This window comes from Sorex araneus, chromosome 1 (genome assembly GCF_027595985.1).
Source record: "Sorex araneus isolate mSorAra2 chromosome 1, mSorAra2.pri, whole genome shotgun sequence".
NCBI lineage: Eukaryota > Metazoa > Chordata > Mammalia > Eulipotyphla > Soricidae > Sorex > Sorex araneus.
The window spans coordinates 98,574,432-98,580,939 of record NC_073302.1 but is presented as its reverse complement, the minus strand read 5'-3'; the positions used below and the strand labels follow the sequence as shown (position 1 = coordinate 98,580,939).

The 6,508-nt window shown below is 42.2% G+C and overlaps 1 non-coding gene across 1 annotated transcript; it reads left to right on the top strand.

Annotated features, from left to right (window-relative positions):
• Positions 1-5,346: 5,346 nt before the first annotated feature.
• Positions 5,347-5,560, top strand: LOC129401188 (small nucleolar RNA U3). Its single transcript, XR_008628139.1, has one exon. It is a non-coding gene; the product is annotated as a small nucleolar RNA U3 (small nucleolar RNA).
• Positions 5,561-6,508: the final 948 nt, after the last annotated feature.

The window sequence follows — 6,508 nt, the reverse complement described above, 5'->3', positions numbered from 1 at the left end:
ATATCGAATATGCCATGGGTAGCTTTCCAGGCTCTGCCATGTGGGCAGAATACTCTCAGTAGCTTTTGGGGCTCTCTGAGAGGGATGGAGACTTTTAGGGCTGCCTCTAATCGCCCTTACAGGTGTCCCCATGGTTCACACCATATTTGAATCTCATCAAATATGGTGCGGTAATTATGGAAATTAAGTATTAAGTGTCTTATGAAGTGTCTTGCAGCCGTGGAAGTGGAGGTAGTGGAGGTCGGCCAATTAGGTATTTATCTTGCCCCAGCAGGGTGAGGTCGTCTGGGTCTAATCACTGGGAATCGGAGACAAGAAGGCATTGATCACATCACACCATTTTTGACACTGGAGAACTGTTCCTCAGAACATGAGACAATAGAGGTCCTGGTGGTGTCAGTGTCCTTGTCAACACGGATTTGGCCATGAACATTGATTTATTTGAATGCTTAACAACCCGAATTGGAAGATTACGCTTGAATAGATATGGCTAACTGCCATCAGTTTCTATCTTCGTTGTCTAAGCACCAACACCCAACTACAATGAAGAAGAAATTGAGAAGTTCTACATGGAGTTGGAGAAGTTCTATAAAGAAGACCACACCTTCTACAAGATCATTGTCCGTGATTTCAATGCAAATATAGGACTGAGAAGGTCACCCGAAGAACTCCACATCGGGACCCATGGCCTAGAATGGAACAAACAGGGTGAGAGACTGTCCGAGTTCATCATGTCGACCAAGACCATACATGGTAATTCACAGTTCTGGAAGGTCATATCTAAACGTTGGACATGGGAATCTCCCAGTGGACAGTTCCACAATGAAATTGACCATATCACATTCAATCAATGGTTTTGCCTGACTGATTTCACTGTAGTCCCAAAATTCCAAATGGGATCAAGCCACAATTTCCTTCACTCAAAATTCTACTTCACAGGGCGGGGAGAAAGGATTGCAAAGTTTAATTTTAAGAAGAGAACTCCCAGAATGACCACCAACTGGGAGCTTTTTGGCACTCCTGCGGCAACAAGTGAAGATGTTGTCGTTGACAACATCAATGAGGAATACGATCGACTGGTTCAGCACCTCCATGACTGCTCAAGAAATGTCGAGAGTGGGAAAGTCACAAACAGATGCCGGTCTTCGGAAACTCTCAAGCTCACTTGCCAATGTGGCTTGGCATGAGCCTCAGGCAACCACAAGCTAACGTCCAAGCTCTCAAAGCTGTGCAGAGAAGTGATACAGGAAGACCTCAAAGAGAGAAGAGCAACAGTGTTGGTCAATGCGGTAGAAGTTGGGAAAAATATTCACAATGCTCGCCTGTCCTTCGCCAACTACAATACCAAGATGACTACCCTCCAACGTCCTGATGGATCTATCACATCTTCCAGAAAGGCAATGGAGAGTATTATTTATGACTTCTACTTGGATCTCTTCTACAGCCACATCCACTTGCCCACATACCAAATTCCACAAGATGGATATGTCATTCCCAACGTCCTCCCTTCCAAAATTTGACACGCTATTTTGTTGGTAAAGAAGCATACAGCACCTGGTCCAGGCCTCATCAATACATTGGCTCAGCTCTTCACATGCTACCTGTCCAAATGCAAGGTTCCATCCCAATGGAAAACCAGCGCAACTGTTCTGTTGTACAAGAAGGGAGACATCCACGAAATTGGCAACTATCGCCCAATCTACCTATTGTCCATCGTCTACAAGTTGTTCACTTGAATCATCCTCAATAGAATAGGCATAGCACTAGACAAAGGACAACCATGCACGCAAGCCGGTTTCTGAAAAAGATTCAGCACGATTGACCATATCCACACACAGTGACCAAGCTCAGTGAAGTTTCACTAAAGTTCAAGATGCCGCTCTAACTTTCTTTGATTTAAAGAAGGCCTTTGATTCTGTTGAGACTGAAGTGGTCATCAAAGCCCTAGCCAAACAGGGCATTCAAACTCAGTACATCAAGATCCTCCGTGAGCTATATTACAATCTCACCATTCTACAAGGAAGCGATCATTGACGTAAATAGAGTGGTTCGGCATGGTGATACTATTTCACTGAAACTCTTCAGTGCCGTCCTTGAGAATGTCATGTGATGACTGGAATGGGAAGGAATGGAAGTGAAGATAGACGGTCGGCAACTACACCACCTCTGCTTTGTTGATGACATCGTTGTCATAACACCAAACATTAGCTAAGCGGCACAAATTCTGGCCCACTTAGACCACGAGTGTGGAAATATCAGACTACAGCTGAATCTTACCATACAATGTTCATGAAAAATGAACTAATCCCTGACGTTCCATTTGCTCTCAATGGAATGAACATCTCTGAATGCAGCAGCTATATGTACCTGGGTTAAGAACTCAACATGAGGAACGACTTGGCACCAGAACTGCGCAGGAAGAAGAGAGCAGCATGGAATGCCTTCAAGAGCATCAAAAAATAAGAGTATGAAGAACCTCCGGCTCTGGGCACATCTTTTCAACTCCACCATTCTTTCTGCACTAACATAAGCCTCAGAGACCTGGGCCCTAAGAAAACAGGACAAAAACGCTATTCAGCTATCCCAAAGAGAAATGGAAAGAGTTATGCTTGGAGTAAGTATCATGTTTCACTCAAGTGAGAGAAGGAATCCAGAGTTCCGACCTCTGTCGATGATCAAGAATCAGGGCCGCTGTCTCATTTGCCAAGGCGTCAAAAACCAGATGGGCTGGACACATAATGTGATTTAGAGATGACCGCTGGACTAGGGCTGTTACTGACTAATTCCACCGGATGTCAAAAGACTGCGTGGCCACCCACCTACGAGATGATCAGACTTCTTTATCAAAATCCTGAACGAACGAACGCATTGAGGTTTTTCGTGTTCCTGGAGTGAGCAGATGCCATTGGGCTACACTAGCATGGGACAGGGATGAATGGAGATGTTACTGGCACCCGCTTGAGCAAATCGAAGATCAACAGGGTGATAAGTGACAAGTTGTTTTGGAACCACAGCTGGCAGTGCTCAGGGCATTCTCCTGGCTCTGCACTCAGGTATCAGCCCTCACAGGTCTTAATGTACTGTATGGGATGCCAGTGACTGAATCTGTCAGCTGTGTGCAAGGCTAGCACTCTACCAGCTGCACTGTTTCTCAGCCCATGAGGTATAATAGGGTTTCATTAGAAGGATCTAATATCATTTTCATCAGAACTCTTATATAGATGATTTTGGGGTTTACTCATAGCTTTCAGGATAGACATCTTTTCGATTCCACTGTTCTTCCTGCACTAACGTACGCCTCAGAGACCTGGGCCCTGCACAAACAGGATGAGAATGTTATTCGTGTATCCCAAAGAGGAATGGAAAAAGCTCTGCTAGAAGTATCACATCTCACTCAAGTGAGAGAAGGAATCCAGAGTAACGACCTCCATCGATGGTCAAGAATCAGGGACACTGTCTCGTTTGCCAAGACATCAAAAATCAGATGGGCCGGACATGCAATGCGATTCAGAGATGACCGCTGGACTAGAGCTGTTACGGACTGGATTCCACGGGACGTCAAAAGACCACATGGCGGCCCACTTAAGAGATGGTCCGACTTCTTTGTCAAAACCCTGCATGAATGGTTTGAGGCTCTTCCTGTTCCTGGAGCGATCAGATATCATTGGGCTACACTAGCATGCGACAGGAACAAATGGAGACATTACTGGCACCTGCTCGAGCAAATCGGAGATCAACAGGAAGACAAGTGAAGTGAATTTCCTGTATTTTGTCTTCTATTTCACTGATTCATTTCTAGTCTCTCATTCTGCTGTGGATTATATTTTATTTTAAATTATATTTTGTTCTTCAGATCAGTGATTTCTAATTGCATCATTCTCCTATTATCTTTTCCCATATTTGAATGCTCTTCAGCTTTTGAATTGAATGTCTTATTCAGCTAAGTAAGCAGCTAATCACTGTGATTCTGAATGCTTATCTTGGATGTTTGAAAGATCTACGTTGTAGGTGTCCCAGGATTCTTATTATCTATTAGTGTAAGTAGGTCTCCTGGGCAGGCTCTGGTTGCCCAGAGATCATGGTGCACTTCCAAAACTGGGGAGCTGGATGAAGTATATTTGTTTCTGGATCTATATTTAGGTGTCCATAGCATAAGCATTTGTACTCAGATATAGAACTATAGTTTGGAGAAGATAAGTTATCCCATGAAATTAGCTCCAGGAGTTGTAATGTTAATTTCCAAATCTTAACTGATTACAGAAAGGAGTTTTAATTTCCTTTTAGTGGGTCACAGATAGATCCAAGAGCTCTCCTGGGAATACTTTCTCCAAATAGTGACTTGGGAACAGGGTACCAGGAAATTTCTTTAGACTCCAGAATGAGACAAATACCTTATTTGCATCATCTAAGTGCAGTGCTTTTTCTCTGTTACGCTTAACCTGTGTTGGTGTATTACCATAAAATTTTCTCCACTGTAATATTAACTTTCAGAGAAGCAATTATATATTTAGTTGTGCTTAATGGAGTTAATATTTTAGGCAGAAGAAAGAGACAAGAAATAGAAGGAAAAAAAAGAAAATGAGGCAGGAGAGGATGGATCTGTTAAACAAATTGCATTTAAAAGTAAGAAATAAAATTACAGGGCAATTTATTACCAATGGAGCAATAAGCAATGGTGTCAAGTAATAGAGAACACTACTGAGTGCGGATTCCATGCCAGATACTGTGTTTAGCTACTTAGTATCATTTGTATTTTTTCCTTTTCTGCTGTTTTTTTTTTTCAGTGTGGGAGCTGCACCTGGAACTCAGGGATTACTCCTGATGTATTACTCAGGTATTACTCTTGATGATGCCTCAGGGACCATATGGGATGCTAGGGATCAAACCCAGGTTGGCTGCATGCAAGGCAAATGCCCTGCCTGCTGTTATCATTCAGGCCCTTTGCATAATTCGTTCATTTTTAATACATGCAACCATAATTTTGGATACATATTATTATCCATATTTTCTGAACTGAAAAATTCTGTGAGACTAAGTGACTCTACTAGATCACTCAGGCACCTCAGATTTAAGCTCAGGTCAATTTGACTCAAAGTCTGGATTGGACTTAATGCTAACTCATTTGAATAACTGTGCTGCTATCTTAAAATCACCATTTTCTAAAAAAGCTATTTGCTAGTTTGCATGAATGAGGACATCTGTCTGACCTCAAGTGTCTCATAGAGTCATGTATTTATATACACCAGATCTACGTAAGAAAAGATCTATAGTCTTACAGAGCCAGCTTTATCTTTGAGGCCAGCAAAATTTTGCGAATTTATATTCTCGATAAAACTCAGCTTTGGGAAGACTATATTTTTAAGGATCATTTCTATAGTTCGTTACCAGAGAAGTTTCTCTGATCAAGTAGAGAACCTGAACCGTGGGGAGGAGTCAGAACCTACTCTCCTGAGCATAAAGTCGGTTCTAGGTGTTGCCTCTGCAGCTGTTTTTTTGCTGTTGATGATCCTTCTTCCCTTCCCTTGGAAGAGGGAGAGGGAGAGGATGCAGTCAAACACGATATCCTCTCATTATCTCTATTGCAAACCATAATGCCCATAAATAGGGAGAGAGTAGGAGGGAAACTGCCTGCCATGGAGGAGTAGGAGGGGATAGGGAGGGATACTGGGGAGATTGGTGGTGGAGAATGTGCACTGGTGGAGGAATGGGTTTTGAATCATTGTATAACTAAAACTCAAACATGAAAGTTTTGTAAGTGTTGCTCACGGTCATTCAGCAAAATATATATTACATTAAACTAAAAAAAAATCAACTCTGATGTATGCTTGCTGCTCCACCTTTGGAATAGGAGACAAAGGTCCTCCTTTCGTCTAGGTCCAAGCAGCCTCCACGTCTTATCTGCACCATATTAAAAGACCCATACCACAGCTCCTAAAACAGAGGGTCACATGTGTGGCTGTGTGACAAATCAAATTAGATGCAGATCATAGTTATACTTCCGGTAACTTGGTGAAGATAGGCAGAGATGGAGGAGAGCAACAGCAGCCTAATTCTTCAGCAACTTCTAACAACAAAAACTCACTACCCCCACCATTCCTCAGTACAGCAAAAACATTAGAAAACCAGGAGAGGAAACACACAGAAGCCCACCAAGTTCAATAAGTAAAACAATATCACAGAAGTCACAAACATCAGCCAGGTCAGTAAATTCTCATACAATGTCTTCAGTGACACCGTTAGAAGGATGTTTAATGAGCTCAAAGAAACTATAGTACAATAGTCACAATAAAGTATTAGAGTTTAAATAAGAGAACAACTACAATCAGAAATGACAAATGAAGAGCATATAGGTGGTTTAAAAATTATACAGAATCTCTTCAGAGAATAACAGCAACTGAGCAAAGAATCAAGAAGCTAAGTATGAGAAGGAGGAAACTGGTAGGAAACAAAATCAAGAGAGCTATAGAAAGAGTTCAAGAGGAACATTACAAAAGTAATCGGAGTCCCT